This window comes from Canis lupus, chromosome X (genome assembly GCF_011100685.1).
Source record: "Canis lupus familiaris isolate Mischka breed German Shepherd chromosome X, alternate assembly UU_Cfam_GSD_1.0, whole genome shotgun sequence".
In the NCBI taxonomy this organism is placed as follows: domain Eukaryota; kingdom Metazoa; phylum Chordata; class Mammalia; order Carnivora; family Canidae; genus Canis; species Canis lupus.
The window spans coordinates 34,592,547-34,613,449 of record NC_049260.1 but is presented as its reverse complement, the minus strand read 5'-3'; positions in this window follow the sequence as shown (position 1 = coordinate 34,613,449).

Below are 20,903 nucleotides of genomic sequence, written 5' to 3'. Positions count from 1 at the left end.
TACATATTAATGTACCTTATTTACTTCAGACTATCACCTGTTTATTTCAATGATGGGTTCACTGCTCCAAGACGTCTGTGGAATTGCCTTGAAGTTTGTGGCAGTCCATTTCCTTATCTGTCAAGTGAGATACTAATGGTGCCCATTTTATATAGATGTGTGAGAAAGAGAAGGGTTGGTGCATATAGAGTGCTTAGAACGGCAGCTGGCACGCAACGGGCACCAAATACACTTTCGCCATTATTATTACTCCCCTAAAGATCTCTGCTGATAGCAATCTTACCTTCTGAAGGTGGATTTGATCTCTTGCTGACGGTTCAAAAGTCATCCCGATCTGTAGCAGGTGCCCTCCCCAGAGGCCCCTGCTGACAGTTCTTGTACCTGCAGATGGCTTCCTGCATGTCTCTGCCAGAAGGGGCTGTCTGGCCTTGGAAGGGATGAAGACCCTTCCATGTGGCTTGCAGGCAGGATACCAGCAGTGTGAGTGTTGGGGAATGAATATCCTCCCAGGCAGGGGAGGCAGTCGATCAATGTCTCTGTTTCATTGCTATTTGGTGGGCCAATCCCGAGATGTGTTCTGCATAGTCTCTGGGAGGCTCCCAAATGGGTCAGTTGCCCACAGTAGAAATCAGCTTGGTAATGGATTCTCCTCCACCTACTTCTTCTTTAAAAGATTTTATTTTATTTATTATTGAGTGTGAGTGAGGGAAGGGCAGAGGGAGAGGGAGATAAGCCGACTCCATGCTGAGTGTAGAGCCCCATGTGGGGCTCAATCCCATGACCCCGATGTCACGACCTGAGCCAAAACTAAGAGTTGAACACTTAACCAACTGAGCCACCCAGATTCGGCAACCTTCCTCCCCATCTTCCCCTCTTCTTTTCTCACTTTCTCCACTCTCTCCATTGCATTTCTTGGGATTGCCTCCCAGATATGTTTGCTGCCTGTACTCTGGGGCTAATACTTGAAGGGAGGAGGGCAAACATGAGACTAAGTTTAAGGCAATGAAATGGAGTTTGTCATGAGTCTGTCCATTACCTTTGGCAGTGGTTTTTAAAATGGAGTTTCTAAAGGGTTGAGTGATGACTGCATCATCAAAGTAAGTTTGTGGCCTCATAAGGTATCAAGAGTGAGGGAGATGAGACACCTGTGGGGTATTGGTTAGGAGACTGATTAGTCCCCTAGCTCTGTAACTCTACTCTTTTAATGACTTCACCTAGAAAGGCTCTGCTCTGGGGCATCTGGGTGGCTCAGTTGGTTAGGAATCTGATTTTTGGTTTCGGCTTGGGTCGTGATCTCAGGCTTGTAGGATGGAGCCCTGCATCAGGCTCCATGCTCTGTGCAGAATCTGGCTGGGATTCTCTCTCCCTCCGACTCTCCAAAAAAGAGGCTCTGCTCTGCTTGGTGAGGACAGCACACTGTTGCCTGCTGGGGTGGTGGGGTTTGTGAGTTCTGTGGAGTCCAGTGCAGAGATGTTCAACGAATGCCTTGCTTTTTTTTTTTTTTTAAGATTTATTTTTATTTATTTATGAGAGAGAGGGAGAGAGAGAGAGAGAGAGAGAGAGAGAGAGAGAGAGAGGCAGAGACACAGGCAGAGGGAGAAACAGGCTCCATGCCGGGAGCCTGACGCGGGACTCGATCCCGGGACTCCAGGATCGCGCCCTGGGCCAAAGGCAGGCGCGAAACCGCTGAGCCACCCAGGGATCCCCCCGAATGCCTTGCTTGATTGCCATTCTGTCCCCTGTGGTGGGCAGTGGACATCAGCTTCTCCAGGCTCCATGACAACCTCCTCCCCAATTTCTGAAAACCTACAGGATGAGTGCCAGGAAATATTCAGGACAGTCTGGCTGTTGATAATGTTTTGCAACCAAGGAGAAAGATATTAACCAACTTGTGTGTGTGTACAGTGGTGTCAGGAAGCAACTTCCAATGAGGGACAGATAGCCAAAAGAAAGAAAGGAAGGAAAAAAGGAAGGAAGGAAGGAAGGAAGGAAGGAAGGAAGGAAGGAAGGAAGGAAGGAAGGAAGGAAGGAAGAGAGAAGAAAAGACAAAACAGTGCTTCCCTGATCGGTGAGGAGGTGAGTACGGACAGCTGCGAGGGGCCCCTGGGGGACAGCTCTCTGCCCAAGTTCACCCCAGAAGGCAGCCTTCTATCTCGTCCACCCCTTCCCATCAGGTAGGCATCTGGGAAGATGGACCTCTTCCTGCACCGTTTTCTGAAGACCATGATCAAAATTGTAAGGATTATTATTTAGGATTGCATGTGTTTTAGAAACACGTAGGCCTAGAGAAGGGAGCATCTGCAATTGCAGAAAAAAATTAACTCACCGAAGGATTTTTCCAGATCTCTGAAATGAAACTGGTGATTGTAATATCTGCATTACTTGTTGTGAGGATTAGCTGAGGTAATGTATGCAAAAGCACCTGGCATTGCTCCCATGCCTAGCAGGCACTCAGAATTTGAGAGTTATTATTCTAATAAATGTAGTTCTATATAATACATTGGTTAACTTTCTCCGATGCCATTTTGATTTTTTTTTTTCCTAGCCCGATAGGAGCCTTATTATATATTGGATATCTTGAGAGCTACCTGGAGTTAAGTACAGTCCAGTGAATTGTGCCCATTTCTTTGGGCTCTGTTGCACAACGATGGCTAGCGTTGAATGACCTCTGTCCTCTCTCTGCTCTTGCAGATGTTTATGGCCTTGCCCACAACCCCGTTGCACATGCCTGGCATGAAGTAACAAGCCACAAGGGGAAGCCCCATAGTCAGCTCACCCCATGGGGGCCCCGAGGCCTGCGGACGGCCAACAGGAATGAACAGAACCCAGGACAGCCAGTTCCTATTGTCAGCAAGGACACTGGCCAGGCATTCTGGTGCTCCAGCTAGACGCAGCAGTGGGGCCTCTGCTCCAGCCAGTCAATGGGAAAAGACGGTTGGACCTAGAACCAGATTCTGGGCTGGTTATATTTTGGGTCGGGAAATATATCCAGACCCCTTCTTCCTAGTATGTGTGAACTTTGGGGAGCAATAATTATGCTTCTGCAGGAGCCAGTAGAGAGCCTAACGTCTCCACACAACCAAGGCAGCTGTCTCAAACATACACGTTATTAGGCTGATTGAAATAATCAGAAAACAGCTCCAGAATGCTGGCTTGGAGGAAGGCAGGCAATTTCTGCTTGGCAGACAGTGGTGTCAGCTGCCAGCGGGGGGAAATGGAATGTTGTCTTTCTTGCTCTCTTTCTTCTTCTCCCTTCTAAAAACTTCCCCGCATCATTTCATTTCCCATCAGTTTGGCCAGAAGGGTTGTTGGCGGATCTCCCGTGATGCGCTCTGCAGCCTTCCAGCGTGTTAGGGCACCAGGTGACAGGAGAGATGCATAAGGACACCCCTAGACACGTGTTGCTTTCGGACTGTGGGAAACTGCCTTATACCCAGAGCCCATGTCTTCTCCGACTCTCCCTCCTGGCCTCTCCTCACTCAGGTTGTCATTGAGTAAGAAAAGGCCAAAAAGCCTGAGAATCTGACCTCATGAGGCAGAACCAACCATCCCCATCCAAGCAGATAGAAAGGGCTAGAGAAAAATCATTCTTGTCTGCCTGTGACGAAATTGAGTTAGTGCTGGTCACATCTGTGCCCACTTACAGTGCAGAAGGGGCCAACGCTGTTTGGGGCTGAGGGGGGTGGGGGGTGGGGCTGGGGTGGCCCCACCCTTACCCTGGGGTCCCCCTTCCTGGGGTCCCCCTTCCAGGTGCTCGATGTTTTGCAAGTGTTGGGGCAGGCACCTGGACCAGGTGAGTGCCAGCATTTCATCACTCACAGCCTCCTCCCCAGGGACTCTCTGTGTGCCACCCCCTTCCCCTCCCCCTCCCCTCTTCCCTCCTCCTTCCCCCAGAGTGAGTCTGCTTGGAGAAAACTGGGTTGAGGGGGGAGATGGAGGGGAACGTGGTGTGCTCTGGACAGTCTGCCCAGCGCGGAAAGCTTCAGCTGTAGGCATTAGTGGTGCAGACAGCCTTGGGAGAGGAGGGAGAGGTGGCAGGGGGATGGAGTGGGGGGAGGACCTTTCTGTGTGGTATTTGCACGCTGGTAGAGAGCGTGCCGCTTCCAGGTTTCCAGCAATAACAAGGCACATTTGCTACTGCAGGTTCATTAACGAGGCCTGCGGGAATGAGGATTGGCTTGTCCACCGTGCTAACTGGACTGGAGGAAAAAAAGAAAAGTCAGAAAAGAAAGAGCAATGTTCAGGTTTGGGTTCACCTTTCACTACTCCTCTGGACTGGGAACGACTCCCCCCCATGACTGCCTTGGCCTTGGGGAGCAGGGAGAGGGGCCAAGGAGGAGAGAGGATGGAGAGGTAGGGTGGAGGGTGTTGCTAGTTCTCTGGCTCTTCTCCTTTTTTCCTTTTTTAATTCATACGGGGCACAATTTTTGGTGCCCTTGGGTCACAATTGAACATTTTCCCCAAAGTAATGGCCACAGGACATTCTTTTGTAGCAGAACAGGCAGCTTTCCCAGCTTCTGCTGGCCCAGGTCTAGGGCCTGAGGGGTACACCCTGCCTACCCCCTCAAGAAGAAGAGCACTTAAGAATCCTTGATTGTGGGAGTGCCTGGGTGGCACAGGTGGTTAGGTGCTCGATTCTTGGTTTTGGCTCAGGTCGTGGTTTCAGGGTCATGAGATGGAGCCCCTGCATCGGGCTCTGTGCTCAGCATGGAGCCTGCTTGAGATTCCCTCTCTCCCTCTCCCTCTGCCCCTCCTGTTTGTGCTCTCTTTCTCTCTCTCAGATAAATCAATAAATCTTTAAAAACAAAAATAATCCTTGATTGTGGAAAAGTCAGGAAACGAGGAGCCCCCCAACCCCACCTCAGTGTTCCATATTTCCTCTACTTCTACTCACTCTGCAGGCTCTAACCTGCCTTCTGTCCCCCCACCCCCCACCAGCTGTCCATCCTGCCTCAGGTGTGGACAGGGAGGCCCTCGGATTTTCGGCCACGTGGTGGCCCACAGTAGCCCTTGTGGTCCCAGAAGCCCTCGCCCTGGAACCTGTTGTCTTCCCTTCCTGTCCTCCAAGGTGGCTTGAATTCGCAGCCAGCACTCCTGTTTGTTGGGCAAACAGTGAACAGTCCAGCGCCAGGAGGTTTAGAGCCTGGCAGCCATCTCCCAGGGATGAGGAAAGAGTATCCAGTCGAGCACCATTTAGGGCCCACTGGCATCTCCCCCTGCATCAACTGGGGGAGGGGGGCAGGGGGTAGTGGCAAGGGCAGGGATGAGGCAAAGACTGGGCATTGGGAATCTTTGTATCCTGCAACATGGGCCATCAGGAGTCCTGGCAAGAGGTTACTTGGGGAAGCTGGATGATGTTATCGACCAAATTGGGGTTTGGGGATTATCTATGGATTTCATTTATCTGTGTTTTCCCTCGTCTCTCTTGTTGTAGGTAATTAAGAGCTGATTGCTGGTAATTAAGAGTTGCCGAGAGAGGCAGCCGGATCCAAAAAGGAGACTCACACGGTTTGTCTTCTTTTGGATGGACTCCTGACATCCTGCCCCTCCTCCTCTGCTGCCCCCTCCTGCGGGGACGTGGACCCGGGAAAGCACGGCAGGGCTTGTCAGCAGGAGTCTATGTGTCCCCTCTGCTCTGACTTGGTGCCCTCCTGTTTTCCTCCAGGCTCGAGTAAAGCCTTGCGGAGCAAGGTGAAGTCCTCAGCTCCTGACACTCAGGTGTGCTAAGATGTAGCTTTTCTTTATTTCTCCCCAACTGCAGTCTTAACTGGGCCCCTGAGTCCCCGTTTGTGCTGATGGTGGACAACTTGAACTTGCCAAGTCAAAGTAACGGTTGCTTTGGTCTTAAATCATGGTCACTTGGAGGCCAATGCTGTTTCTTCAGGATTTTCTCTTGCCCTTTCTGCCCTGCTGTGAGTTGCAGGGTGGGGGGCAGGGGGGGCGGGGGGGGCGGGTGGGAGGGAGCCCTATGCCTGCCTGTTGTCCAGCCATTTAGCAAGGGATCCGGTCTGCTGCCCTGTGGCCTGGCCCCACCCACTGGGCTCGCTGGCCTTGGATGAGTCGTGCTCATCCCTCCTGGACTAGAACATGAACCCTGATGTCTCAGATGGCCGTGACCTTGGGCCCAGAGGCCCTGCGTGCTGCTTCCCTACAGGCCCCCTGTGGGCCTCTCCTGTCAGCACTTCTGGGTGCTGCGGGGGCTTGGGTGCTCTTGGCTGTTCTCTCTGCTGTGCTGGGGTGTGCAGGATCTGGGCCACCCTGGGGACCACCACCGAGGCCCCTTACTTACCATGGCTACTTTATCTCTGCAGTTGTGTGCTAAATGTGGGCTTCTCCCTCCGGTATGAAGATTTCCCTTGCTAGTTGCTATGGAGCAAGGCCCCTGGCCTCTCTCTTCTCCACCCTATAAACCTCTCTGGGGTTTCTGTGCCTCTCCCTTCCCTATACCATAAGAGCTTCAGGCCTGTCTGGGGCCCTCAGTTGGCAGAGACCTTTCCACTGGTCAGCTAAGCTCTCAAACTGGGGGAACCTTTATTCTCTTTCCATGTGGTGGGCAAACGGCCCTCATTCTCCCCCGTTTTATATATTATGGTGTAGAATCAATGTTCCAAGTCCAAGGCATCTAAAAAACCAAGTCTGTAGAATTCCAGAACACCCTGTTGGTCTCAGGCACCTGGAGCTTGCATTTGGACATCGTGGCTCTCAAGAGCAGTGAACTCGCTATAGATTTATGAGAGTCTCCTAGGGACTTTGGAAATGTTTTTGCTCCTAGTAGACTAACGTTTATTGTGCACTCCTCACGTGGCCCACGCTTTGTGTGGGTTATTGCATTAATTTCTCACAACTGCCCTGTTATGATCACCATTTTGCATATGAGGAGACTGAGCCAGAGGAGTTAAAAAATCTTGCTGGATCATTTGCTGCCTCTGGTGCCCTGGCTCAGTTTCCCACGGCCCGACCTCTACTTCCAGCTGTGGCTGTGGCAGACAGTTTGCTGAGAATGTCTATTCAACTTGCCCTGACAGCCTCTCACCCAAAGTGCAAACCGTGCGTCTGTGCCTTTCGTTTTCTTCTCAGGAGTCCTCTGCTGCTGCAGACACTGGGGGAGCCTGCTTGTCAGGAAGGAGGCTCACTCACTCAGATGTCTGGCAGTTGATGCTGGCTGTCAGCTAAGCCTTTAGCTGGGGCAGTTGGCCAAACACCTACATGTGACCTCTCCATGGGCTTGGGCTTCCTCACAGCATGGCAGCCAGATTCCAAGGGTGAGTGTCCCAAAAGAGAGAGAGAGCACACACTAGGTGGGAGCTGTTTGCATTTTATGACTTAGCATCGAGTCACATAGCATCACTTCCACTGTATTTTATTGGTCAGAACAGTCACTAACCCATTAAGATTCAAGGGGAGAGGGAAAAGATGCTCCCTCTTGATGGGAGTGGCAAGATTCTGGAAGAGCATATGGGACTGCAAAAACTGCTGTGGCCGTATTTGAAAAATATAATCTGTCATAACAGAAGTGTCCAGGGAAAGAGTGCAAAAGGCACTAGTCAAACAAAAACTCAAAATCCAAGGAACCAGCCCAAGGAACACCTAAGGCTCCTTGAACCCCAAACACAATATAGGGGCTACCCACTTGCCTTGATCTGAGAGATGCTAGGAAGAGACTCACCCCAGGTATTGCAACACAGGAGACACCCTCTTCTGGGTTAGTCTTTGCTGTAATCTAGGGAAGACTAAGCCTTTAGAGCCACTGCCACAGAGGTTCTGAAAGGCCTACCCTCAGTGGTTCTGCAATGGTTGATAGCACGCCATCCCTACAACTCTGCATGTCTCAGTGGAGACCAAGGCAGACTGTTCCAATCTGGTGGGATGAGCATCCTGACAAAGGTAAGCATGGGTTTCTTGAAGCACATGGGAAGGGCACCTTCCCCACTGGGCCTGCTGTATAGGCTTGCATAGGGACATTTCCTAGAGGAGACGTGCCATCTGAACTGGGTGGTGAGTGACCAGTAGGAGTTGACTGGAACAGGTAGGGGAGATGGGTATCTCTGTGGAAGGAACAGCATGTGCAAAGTCAAGGAGGGAACAGGAATGTGGTGAGGTGACAGGAGCAGGGGTTGAAGTGGTGAGGGGGAAGAAGGGTGGATGGAGCACTGGCCCCACATCTCTCAGACCTGCCAAGGAGTAGGGATGGATGGATTTTCACTTTCCTCTGTCTGGGGCATCAGAAAATTCCTGGTTTCCTTGGGGAGGGTGCAAAAATATGTGCTAGGTGGCTGTGGAAGGAGAGAGAAGTGAGGGGGATGGGGGATGGAGGAGGAGGAGGAAACAAAAAGAGAAGGATCCTAGGGCAAAGGACTTTTTCATGACATGGCCTAGAGCCATGCTGGGCACCTTGGCCATGTCTGAGAGCTTTTGCTTTGGGGAGCTTCTCTTGTCTCTTCGTGCCTGGAACTTATTCATTGATAGGTACTTACTGTTTGTACTCCACTTGCTTGTACTTATGTTGCCTTTGCATGTTTCCTCATTTTAACAAATAAATATTGGGACACAGCCTAACACACATAGGTGAACTTATGGGACAACGGAGTAGCGCATTTAAGATCTGAAGTCCAGCTTATCCCTGCCTCACACCCCTTTACCTCCCTCCCTCCCTCAGCCCATTCACTCTTACTTAGCCAGTCTTGGTTTGAGAACTTGCTCTGTGCCAGGAACGGGATATGGCAGTTAGAGATCTCTGTGTTAATTAGGATTAGGTTGGGCTGAGAGTAACTGAAAAACCCCAAATGACAGTGGCATGTCCACGACAGAATTTGATTTCTTCTTCTTCTTTTTTTTAAGATTTTATTTATTCATTCATGAGAGACAGAGAGTGGCAGACACATGGGCAGAGGGAGAAGCAGGCTTCCTGCAGGGAGCCTGATGTGGGACTCCATCCCAGAACCCCGGGATCACGACCTGAACTGAAGGCAGATGCTGATCACTGAGCCACCCAGGCATCCCAGAATTTGATTTCTCATATTTAGGAAATCCAGATTTGGGTGGTCCTGGACAGCTCTGGCATTGCTCAGGGTCGGAGACCTGGGCTCCTTGACTTTATTGCTCTGCCAAGCACGGCTGCTATGGTGGTTTAAAATCATGTTTGAACATTCTTCAATGGTCCTTCCAACCAGGTGGAGTCTAAGTCCCCTTTCCTTGATATGGGCCAGATTCTTCCAAAGAATAGAATGAGGCAGAGGTGACACTGTGACTTCCAAGGCTAGGTCACATATGGCTTCTGTCTGGTTCTTTCTCTCTTTCTCTCCACAGGTGTTTGGAGCCTCGAGCTGCCATGTAAGAAGGTTGGCTACCCTGAAGCTGCCATACTGGAGAGAGGTGCCTGGGGTCACCCAGGTATTCTGAGCCCCCTTCTCCCACACATTAGAGTCTTCCCAGTCCAGGCACCAGACCTGCAAGTAAGGAAGCCTTCCGATGATTCCAGCCCCAGCCACTGCCTGACCGCACACAAAAAAGCAAGAACCGCTGAGCTGAGCCCAGGCAAGCCCCAGGACCACAAGAAAACAAACACTTAAATGCTGTTGTTTTAAGCCACCAAGTTTTGGGGTGATTTGTTCCACAGCAGCGAATTACTGATTCAGCAACTGTTCCCAAAGTCATTTCATCGCCCACCATGGCTTCTGGAGCTTGAAGCTCATTTGCCCCCTCTGGGGACAGCAGCACAGAGGACTGATACGCCAACTGGTCTGGAAAATCCAAGGCATCTGACTGCTATGCAGGTGGCAGTAAGCACTTGTCCATGACTCTTCTGCTCCATGGGTCACATATTTCTGCCCCTATTAGAGGGCAAGCCCACCATTCCACTTGGGGACCGTCTTCCTGAGGGCAGAGGTCTCTTTGGAACATGTTCCTCTGAGGTCCTGGGGACACTGACATGCCTGCTGCTTGGGTTGGCAGCTGCTCCTCATCTCTGCACTAGTTTCTTGCTCACAGTCCCCAGGTGACTTGGCACATGTGGTTGACATGGAGCCACTCAATTTCCTGCCTTACCTCCTCTCTGGTCTCCTGGCTTGCAACTAAGTCTTCCTGTTTGGGGGGCTGAGGGCTCTGTGGCTTCTCACGGGCTTTCTCTGTCCCCCCTCCCCCAAGGACAAGGTTTGAGGCGGGCAGGACAGGAGGAACAATGGCCCTTCTGATTCAGTGGGGACAGCACTAGACTGCAGACCTGGGCTTTCATCCAGGCTCTGCTGCTAATTGGCCATGAGACTTGGTGAATCCCTTTTCCTCTGGTCCCAGTCTCCTCACCTACAAAGCCTTCACAGGTTGTGACTTTGTGATTCTGTAGTATTTATTGAGTGTCGTCTTTTCATGGGGCTAAGCTGTTTGGAACATCTCAAGGAAATCACATCAAATTAGTGATCTTTACATTGTAAACCCAACCCAAACTGATGTCAGCAAAAGGAGAAATCCATTGGTTTATGTTACTGAATGGTCCAGGGACAACCTACTTCAGGTATGGCTTGATCTAGGACCTAAATATGACACCAGCACCCATTATTTGCTTTGTTTCCTCTGAATGGGCTTTAGTAGCTGCACAAAGTGGTTGTTCCCTGCCCCCCATCCCTGGGGCTTCCGGGGCTCTCCTCCCTATCCTGCCTTAGTTGCAAGTGTTATACTCTAAGCCTTGCATTCTCCCATGACCACAGCCAGCCCAGAAGAAAGACTGTGTCCCAGCCATCCCAGCAAAAGTCTTGACGTTCATATTGTCTGAACTGATTTTGTCGTGTGTGTTGTTTGATTGAGCCAATCAGGCTGATCCCTGGAGCTGGGGGTGCAGCCAACCCCAATTCCCCAAACCGTGTGCCTGGGAAAAGAAGGAAATTGATGCTGGCAGTATGTGTATGTGGCGTGTATGTGTGTGTGTGTGTGTGTGTGTGTGTGTTGTCTATCCTCAAAGACCTCACTCAGAAAGCAGATTTAGGGGATCCTAAATCTGGGTGGCTCAGCAGTTTAGCTCCTGTCTTCAGCCCAGGGCGTGATCCTGGGGTCCCAGGATCAAGTCCCACGTCGGGCTCCCTGCAGGGAGCTTGCTTCTCCCTCTGTCTATGTCTCTGCCTCTCTCTGTGTCTCTCATGGATGAATGAATAGAATCTTTTTAAAAAAGCAAGCAAGCAAGCAAGCAGATTTATACTCAGGATGCAGAGAGCTGGACCCCAACAATTCTTCCTATAGTGTAGCAGTTTGACAATAGAAAGCTTCGTGTGAGCTCAGCTGTCTGGGAGGGCTTCTTGGAAGAGGCAGGACTGGGAAACAGGAGAATTTGCACTGGAAAAAGCCTGGGAGGAAAGGCAGACAAGGACTGTCTTATGTATGGTCTGCAGCCTGGCAGCCTCTCATAGTCCAGGAACCACACTGACTGGCATTTGAACAGGTTGTGATTGCAGAGATACAAGAGAAACCTTGTACTGGTGTTATGGGTAAATTGTGTCCCCCCGCCCCATTCATATGTTGAAGCCCTTGACCCTGCAGGACCTCAGAATGTGACTGGATTTGGAGTAGGGTCTTTAAATAGGTAATTAGGTTAAAATGAGGTCACGGGTTGGACCCTCATGCAACCTATGTCCCTATAAGGAGAGGAGGTTAGGGACACAGACACACCTGGAGGGAAGACCATGTGGGACACGGCCGCGAGAAGGCAGCCAGCTGCAAGCCACACAGAGAGGCCTTGGGAGAAGCTGACCTTAGAGACCCCTTGATGTGGGACTTCCAGCCTCCAGAAGTGTGAGACCATAAAGCTCTGTTATTTAAGCCCCTCCAAGTGTGGGTCTTTGTTATGGCGGCCCTGGAAAAACCAATACAACTGGTTTCAAAAATACCAGGAACCCCACCTCTCCTTGCCCCTTCCCGGGGGTGGGGGGTAGTGGTGGAGGTGGCTGGCTCCCCTGCTTGGAGCCTGGCTGGGCTCTCAGCTGCGACGCCATCCCAGGGACTCTCCGCTATCCACCCTTACCCCATAGCTGATAACTGAAGTGCAGGGGCTTCACCAGAAAGCCCTCCTAGACGCTGCCAAGTCCTCTTCGTCCTTACCTTCTTTCTGGCCACTTGTTCTGGACTGCCTTTTTTTAAAAATATTTTATTTATTTATTCATGAGAGACACAGGCAGAGGGAGAAGCAGGCTCCATGCAGGGAGCCTGATGTGGGACTCGATCCCAGGACCCCGGGATCACAGCCTGAGCGGAAGGCAGCTGCTCAACTGCTGAGCCACCCAGGCGCTCCCTGAACTGTCTTTAAGAGCAAAACCCTGGGCCTCTACCCAACAGTGTACACTTTTGCTGAAGATGAAGCCAGATTCAGCTGTGTTTGACCCAGGAGATGGAATTTTCCCCCAAGTGAAAATAATGGTGTCCAACTCTTGTGGGAGGTGGACAGGGCTGGAGCAGGCACCGCCAGCCTTTCGTTCCCTCAGAAATAGCCCCACAATGGCCTCATTTTCTAAAACCTGCAACTCAGCGAGTACTTAGCCTTTAGTAAGAAGAATCTACTTTGCTGGAGTTGAAAAGGGAGAGAAATCCATTTGTCAATGTGGGCAGCCACTCAAGTGGGGAGGGGACCGGGGAGCTCCCCGAATCAGCTTGCTCACCAGTCTTGGGTTTAAGGACTTGGGTGCCTGCAACCGACTCACAGTGGGAGACAGAGACGGATGAGTAGGTTTGGACTTTCCACACACACCTGATGAGTACGTCGGGGGAACAGAGTGGAGCACGGGGTTGGTGAGGGTAGGCGGTGTTGGCAGGCAGTGGGCTGGGAGCCTGGGCCCCCGTGAGAAGCTGGGGACAGCTGGCTGGGAACTGGGACACACAGGGTAGGGCGTGATGGGAAGGGGAGCTTTTTTCTCACTGGCCATGTACGAGGTCGTTGAAAGACACTAGTGTGAGCAGGTCTTAATGGACTTGACCTTCGCATGTGAGCCCTGATCCCCTGCCCCTGGAGATCTTGCACTGAAAGCCAGCGGAGGAGGCCCACAGTGCCTTTTGCCCCACTCCCCGAGGAAGCTGGAGGGATCCCTGAACACTTGTTTTTTAATGGAGTGATAAAAGCTCTACAAGTCTGGCCTGTTCAGGCAGAGTGGGGGGTGGGGAGAAAAAGGGAGGTGAGCATTTATGGGGGGGCCTATTGTTCCTTGTTCTCTGTACAAGGGGAACCAGAAAGATAATCTTTCTAGAGCATTTGGGCCTCCAGTTAGAATCTTCCTCCTCTGACAAAGCTTTTCCTTGCATTGTGTGGTTGTGCCGCCCTCCCCACGCAACCTGGGCTCCCGGGAAGAAGACTGTGTGGGTGGCGGCTTTGTGCCAAGGGTCCAAATGTCCAAGAGTCCAAGGGGCCACCCTGGCGGTGGCTACTTGGGCTTGGCAGCCATTTTGGGGGGCGGTGGAGGCTGTACGGCCTCTGAGAGGTATCCTTGAGGTTGGGGGTCTCCTACCCTTCCTGGTGGGGTGCGGGGCCCATGACTGAGCCCAGTAACCACGTCCAGCCCACAGCCACTCCCCAGGTAACTGGGCCTCCCTGCCTCTCCTCCCTTCCCCCTCCCCACCCCCCAGCTGGCTGGCTTGGCCCTGGTGCTTCCTGGTTTACTTAGCAGTCTGAGGAGGGGAGAGCTCGAGAAGGGCTGCCTGCTGCAGAAATAAGTCTCCTGGCAAATTAGCTGCAGGATTTAAAATCCATTTTTATTCTGCCCATTATTAATTATTGTTATTTCTGCTGTTCATTACCAGCTCGTTTCCTTGATCAACTCCCGGAACAAAGGCTTGTCAAAGCGCTCCCCTCCCCACGGAGGAGCCCACGGGACCACCATCACCACCAGGCCCCAGCCCCTAGTACCCCTCCTGGGCCCGGAGATGGGGACCCCTTCGGGGTTCAGCAAGCCCTTCTCCCTGCTGGCTTCAGAGATGGAGCTACCAGCCCCCTCCCTGGACCCCGCCTGGGCCTGCCGCCCTGTCCAGAGCAGCTGAACTAGGAAACCCGTGCTTCTCATTTTATACTTTGAAAACGGTGAAGATTTCACATATATGCGGGAAAGTCCACCAATCTTAAGCATATAGATCTATGGCTTTTTACGCAAGTAGGCATCCATGATACACCTGAATACAGGACGTTGCCAGTACCTATCCCGGGGGCTCGTGATAGCTCCTTCCAATTGACATTCTGCCAAAAGGTAACCATGATTCTGGCAGTATAGACTTGTTTTGTCTGGTTTTGAACCTCCACAAATAGCATCCTACAATATGTACTCTGGTGTGTCTGGCTCCTTTCGCTCAGCATGGCCCGGGATAGCCATCTGTGTTGTCGCATGGAGCGGTTGTTTTGTTCTTTTACCAATGCTCCATGGTGTCCCTCTGTATGAGTGCATGATGGTCAGTGATCTGGTCTACTCTTGGTGGGCATTTCGGCTCTTTCCAGTTAGGGGCAGTCAGGAAGAAAACTGCTACATGCATTTGTGCGCGTGGCTGTTATTGAACATCAGCACTCATTTCTCCTGATTGTCTATTACCTCGAAATGAAATTGCTGGATTACAGGATATGTAATAAAAACCACGCCTCGTTTTTAAAAGAGTGAGCTGGAAGAGGGCAATGCTTCAGCCAAAGGTCTAAAAGGTAGATGAGATGATGACCTTTCAGGCTTCATGTGGTGGAGAGAGGTTTTGCACATGTGTGCAGTGGGTTGTTAAAACGTGGCCCCCAGTGGATCGCACCTTGGAGTATCCACATCCATATGCAGTCCCCTTTCCACATTGACTTTGGGTTTAGATACATGACTTGCTTGCACCAATGGGACATGGCAAGCACCCTGCAAGCACAGTGTGATAATTGCTTGGGCATTGAGACAAAAAGACCACATGGAGAGAATGATCTAGATTTGGGGCACTGGGGAGTGAGATTTTCGGGGATTGCTAGGATAACCTAGCCTATAAGGAAACTGCTACCTGAAGGTGGGTTTGGCCATAACAAGAAACCTAAAATATACAGTCCTTGCTTAGGGTTGAGTGGCAGGTGCATGGAGGATGGAAAGACAGTGACCCATGCTAGGCAGTCACTTTCTTTCTTTTTTTTTTTTTAAGGTTTTATTTATTTATTTGAGAGAGAGAGAGCACGAGCATGGAGAGGGATAGGGGAAGAAGCAAGCTCCCCACTGAGCAGGGAGCCCAATGTGGGGCTCAATCCCAGGACCCCGGGACCATGACCTGAGCTGAAGACAGATGCTTAACCTACTGAGCCACTCAGGCACCCCAATTCCATCGGTTTCTTACCAGCATCAGTACGAGACTCCCTTCTACAGTTTTTCTTTGTCTTTTCTTCCTTTCTCTCCTCCTTTTCTGGCTGTCCTAACTCCAACACCCTGTATCTCCAGTTTGAAAGAGAGGAGACGGGGAAATACTTGGAGGCAGAGGAACAAGTTTAAATCTCAGGCTCCTGAGCATCAGTTCCAGAAGAGAATCTTTAGAGTTAATTCCTTTCATGACCTAACTGGGCTGCCGAAGCATGGGGAGCAGAACTTCAGGAATCTGGTTACCGAATCCGATTGTGGTGATAACACTTCTTGTTAGTTGATTATCCCATGATGGTGTAATGCCCCCCACCAGTTCCTATAAAATATTGGACTTGGGGGTCGGCTGACTCCAAGTTCTCCGTCTAGCCCTACCACTACCAACCAACTTGTCCTTTCAGGTATCACTTTAGCTGTTTGAACCCTCCTTTTCTGTTGTAATCTCAAAAAAGGGGCAATCACACCTGTTCTGCCTTCCTCACGGAGTGCTTGCAAAAGCTGATGGAGTAGTGCCCTTGAAAGCAGGGGGAGCTGTGCAGCAGTGTGCAAGGGGAAGGCATGCAGGGCTCTTAGCCTCAGGAATTGCCATCAGCATGAATTGTTACACTTTTGGGGCAATGGATTTTGAGTTTTTCTTTTCTTTTTTTTTTTTTTTAAATTTTTATTTATTTATGATAGTCACACAGAGAGAGAGAGAGAGAGGCAGAGACATAGGCAGAGGGAGAAGCAGGCTCCATGCACCGGGAGCCCGACGTGGGATTTGATCCCGGGTCTCCAGGATCGCGCCCTGGGCCAAAGGCAGGCGCTAAACCACTGCGCCACCCAGGGATCCCGATTTTGAGTTTTTCAAGGTCATTTTATTTTATGGCCTTCTTCCTTAGCAGTCCACATAAATTTGGTGTGTTCACGAGTGACAGTGGGCTCCAGAAGCTTTCTCTCATTATGACTGGCTGTATTTGCAAACCAGTGGAGCTAGCTATGGTGGCCATTGTCTTTATGAGGCTCTTGGCTCATTTCAGGAAGAACTGCTGGACAGTTGGTCTCCTTATTGGCGAGAACCAAATCATAGCTGTATGGGCCACCAGAGCTGCTTTTGCATCAGATTCCTTCTTGGGGTAAACCAGGGCTGTGTTCTCAACCCATGCCCTGTGGATGGGCTTTAGGAGGCTTCATGAGGAGGCATGCAAAATTCTGTGTGAGTGGGTGCACGCGTGTGGGCACACGCTACACGTTGGGTACATATTTTGTTCTGGGAAGAGAGGCTGTAGACTACAACAGCTCCACAAAAGTGCCTCCCCCGCCCCGAGACTAAAACTCCTTAAACTTTTAGGCCTATGCTGTCACCATGAGATTGAGATTCTAAGACTTTAGCAAGGAGCTACTGTATTAAGAACTGTTGTCCCAAGAAAGAAAACTGCTCAGGGTATCTGGACCTACTTCAGTGAAACCCACAGACGTGCCACTCTGTTGACGGGTATGTCAAAGCTATGTCCTTGTCAGATTGGATGTTTCCTCTCCTGCATGATCCAGGTGTTGGTACTTCATGCCAGGCTGGCAATGGGTTTTGGCAAAGAGGTAGCTCGAGAGTCAGGTGGAAGGTGCTAGCACTGCAATGTTATATTGAAAAGTAGATGTAGCCAGTAGACACTGTAGAGAGAGGATTATTTTATTTCTCTTTCTTTTTCTTTTTTTTAAGATTTATTTATTTGAGGTGGGGGGGGCAGAAGGAGAGAAAGAATCTCCAGCAGACTCCACGCTGAGTGTGAGAGTGCGGAGCCTGACGCTGGGCTCAATCTCACATCCCTGAGATCATGATCTGAGCTGAAATCAAGAGTTGGATGCCCAACTGACAGCCACTCAGGCACCCCTATTCCTCTTTCTTTAAAAGACTGTATTTCCCCTCCCTTTTTGAGGTGTGGACACCAAACTCACAGTAGAAACAGAGGAGCTGAGCATTCAGGGTTAAACTGGGAATTTTGATTCAATAGACCTTGAAGAACAAATAGTTCCAATGGAACTCTCCCGAGAGCATGGTTGCATTTTTATTTTTATTTTGTTAAGGTAATGCCAACAATGGAAGGGGAGGCACGGAATCATGCAAATGATTTGTCAGGAAGTGCTTTGCTGCAAATGATCTATCAGAAGCAACCCACACCTAAGCCTTGGTAAAGAGGAATGGAGTTAGGGATCCAGGATCTCCACCGCCTGTTTGGGGGCCCTCTTCCAAGTGTGTGCGTGTGAGGGCCCGACAGGGCAAGCAGTGGGTGTGCTGTGGGGGCAGTTCTGGCTGGAGTAACATGCAGGACTTTGTGCTGATCAAGTGTGCACAACGGATCCTTCGGAGAGATGCTGCTTGGTGATTGTCATGGAATAGAAAGAATCTTGTCCAGAGATGAACAGTGCTTTCCTATTCAGGGACCATCCTGGCTCCACTCCCTTTGGGGGAGGATTTGTAAATGGAGGTGCATTCTGAGTTGTCACAGTGACTAGGTGCTGCTACTGGCGTTTAGTGGGCAGGAGGCCAATGACAATATCCTACAATGGGGGGACACCTCAGTGGCTCAGTGGTTGAGCATCTGCCTTCAGCTCAGGGCGTGATCCTGGGGTCCTGGGATGGAGTAGCATTGGGTTCCCCGCGGGGAGCCTACTTCTCCCTTTGCCTATGTCTCTGTCTCTCTGTGTCTCTCATGAATAAATCAATAAAATATTTTAAAAAATATCCTACAATGAGGAGGACCGTCCCATACAATGCAGATATGTCCAGGATCAGATACCAATACTGCTCCCATTGGCAAAGCTAGTAGCTGCGAAGAAAGTTCTTTCTAAAGAATCCGCTGGTTCATTGGAAACTGAGGATCATTTTTCAAGGCGATCGAAGGATTAGGGCAAGGACTCTTCTAAGAGAGGTGGTGAACTCACCAAAGCCTGTGGTCATGCCCTGCAGCCCCAGGAGGCTGGGGGAGGGGATGCCTAAGGATCCACTGAAGTCCATCTGTGGCCACTAGGAGGGAGGAGCTTGGGGGGGGGCGTGTTGCTGGGTAGGGAAGCCAGTTACCATCAGGGAAGAGGGGGAAAGAAGACCTGTGGGTGTTTCACTCTGAGGTTGGGCCCCCCTGGAATAAGACACATGGAAAGTCAGAGAAGGATGGGTGCCCCAGACAGGGGATTTAGGGTGGGGTGGAATTGAGAGGTTGTCCCAGAGAAAAAGGCAGAGGGGACCCTTTGAGAGGCCAGGCAGGCCTTAGCTGGATAGAGAGGGTCCCTACTGCTGCCTTTATATGCCCTGCTCCCCTCCAGTTCTTAAGGGGAGTGGCCTGGCCTCTGCCTTTGCTGGTACCCACAGGGGACCCCCAGCTACACTGGACCCACCCTGGCATGGCCTGGTCTGCTGCATGCTACAAGACCCCCTCAGTGAGTGAGGTGGGTGCAGGAGGAGGCAGGTGCCCCAGGGCTTAACATTCACCCACCCCTCAAGAGGGTCTTGTAAGCCCAGCGAACTGTCGTCATCACTGTCTGCTCATCCTGTGCCCCACAGCTCTGTGGCTAGACCAGACCAGGGGACTTTAAAAACGGGTATCGAGGTCTGCTCTTAGCCAACGTTTTGTCTTCTGGTAATCAAAGGTTTGCAAGGCAAAGGAGCTAGATGGCAGTGGCAGAGAACAGAGCTCAAACACCGCAGGGGGAGGGGTGCCGACTCCCCACAAGGGCTGGGGGAAGGGCCTGGGACCCAGCTGCTGACATTTTGACAAAACAAATAAGTGTAGGGCAGAGCCAGTGACCTCAGTGTGATGGAAAAAGATGGTCAGCAGAGTGTCTGCCAGAAATGGCATGTTTCTCAGCCCACCTGTTAGGAAGCCGAAGGGGAGATGTTGACTAATATCACGGCAAGCAGTTATTGAGCATTTACTGCATGCCTGGCACGGTTCTGAGCACTTGATGTGGGTTATCACATTTCATCCTCAAAACCATCCCGTGGGGAGGGCTCGAGTACGGTTCCGTGTTCACAGATGAGGCGCCCGAGACTGGGGTGTTAATGTACTCCTCCAGGTCGTACGGCTAAGAAGTGCTGGTAAAGGAATTTAAAGCCCAGCAGCCTGGCCCCGGAGCCGGAGCCTGCGTAGTGAGCATCCATCCCTGCTGCCTGGAGCCTCCGAATGGACCCTGTGAAGTGGGACTTTGTGCATTTGCGTGTGTGTGTGTGTGTGTGTGTGTGTGTGTGTGTGTTGGCCTGTGTTCTGATTATCCATTGCTGCATAATGAATCACTCCAAAACATAGTGACTTAAAAATAACAGCTCTCATTTTATTATTAGCTCCTGCTGTTCTGGGGGTTGACTGCCCTCAGCTAGGCAATTCGTGTGCGCGCGCTCTCTCTTTGTCTGTCTTGTGCCATTGCCATCAGACAGCGCCTGGGGCTGAAGTCATATCGAAGGATCCCTTCCTTACTCACCTGTCTGGCCATTGATGCTGACTGCTAGCTGGGATCTTAGCTGAGGCTGTCAGCCAGAACATTCCACCAGGTCTCTCTGTGGTAGTCTGGGCTTCCCCACAGCATGGTGGCCTGCTCCTAAGAGTAAGGATCCTGAGGAGAAAGCCTTGGAAGTCACATCGTGACACTTGCACCGCTATCACAAAGCCATCCATATTCAAGGGAAGGGGCCATAGACTCTGGCTCTTGATGGAAGAGTGACATCGTTTTGTAAGAAGGGCATGTGGCATAGGACATGTTGTGGCCAGCTTGGAAAATACAATCTGCTGTAGTCCTCTTTTTCTTTATTTTTAATTAATTAATTATCATTATTATTTTTTTACCTTGAAAGAGCCTCTGTGAGTTAAGCCCAAATTCACTCTGGAGTCACTTCCATCAGTGACAAGATGCTAAATGAGTAGGGACTCAGAGCCTCTCCCCAACGCCTCTGTTCTGCTTCCCTCGTAGCTTCCCAGCTAGGAGCCAGGTTTTGAACTGGAAATGGGATTATAAAATCCCTGGTCCCTGGAAGGCAGCCACTATCAGCCGCCAGGAGAAGATCCCCCCAAACCCTTGTCCCAAAGAACTGTCGCCTTCGGTTTTTATAAACATACTTGGAGGCAGCCCTAAGCAGGAAGACAGAGGTGTTTGTGGGGTGCTGAGAACCTCATCCATCCTGAACTCCCCATCCCTACCCCTACCCCCACTGGCAGGACCTTGTGTAGGCTTGGCCTCGACTTTTCTCTGTTCTTTGTTCTTACGGGCTGAACTGTGCTCCCCCAGAACTCCTATCTTAAAGTCTCAACTCCTAAGTACTGAGAAAGTGACTGCATTGGGAAGCAGGACCGTTAAAGAAGGTGAATAAGGTCAAATCGGGCACCCTAATCCCCTCTGACTGATGTCCTTATAAGAAGAGGAGATGTTGGCACATGGAGAGATCCCAGGGATGCTCACCCAGGAAAGAAAGGCCCTGGGAGGACACATCTTTGTTGCTTAAGCCACCCAGTCTTAAATATCGTGTGGTGTGCTGTTATGCCAGCCTGTGTAGACCAATACATTCGTCCTGCAGCCCCCTTAGGGAAGACTTCTTCCGGTGACATTCTCAAGGTAGGCACAGGC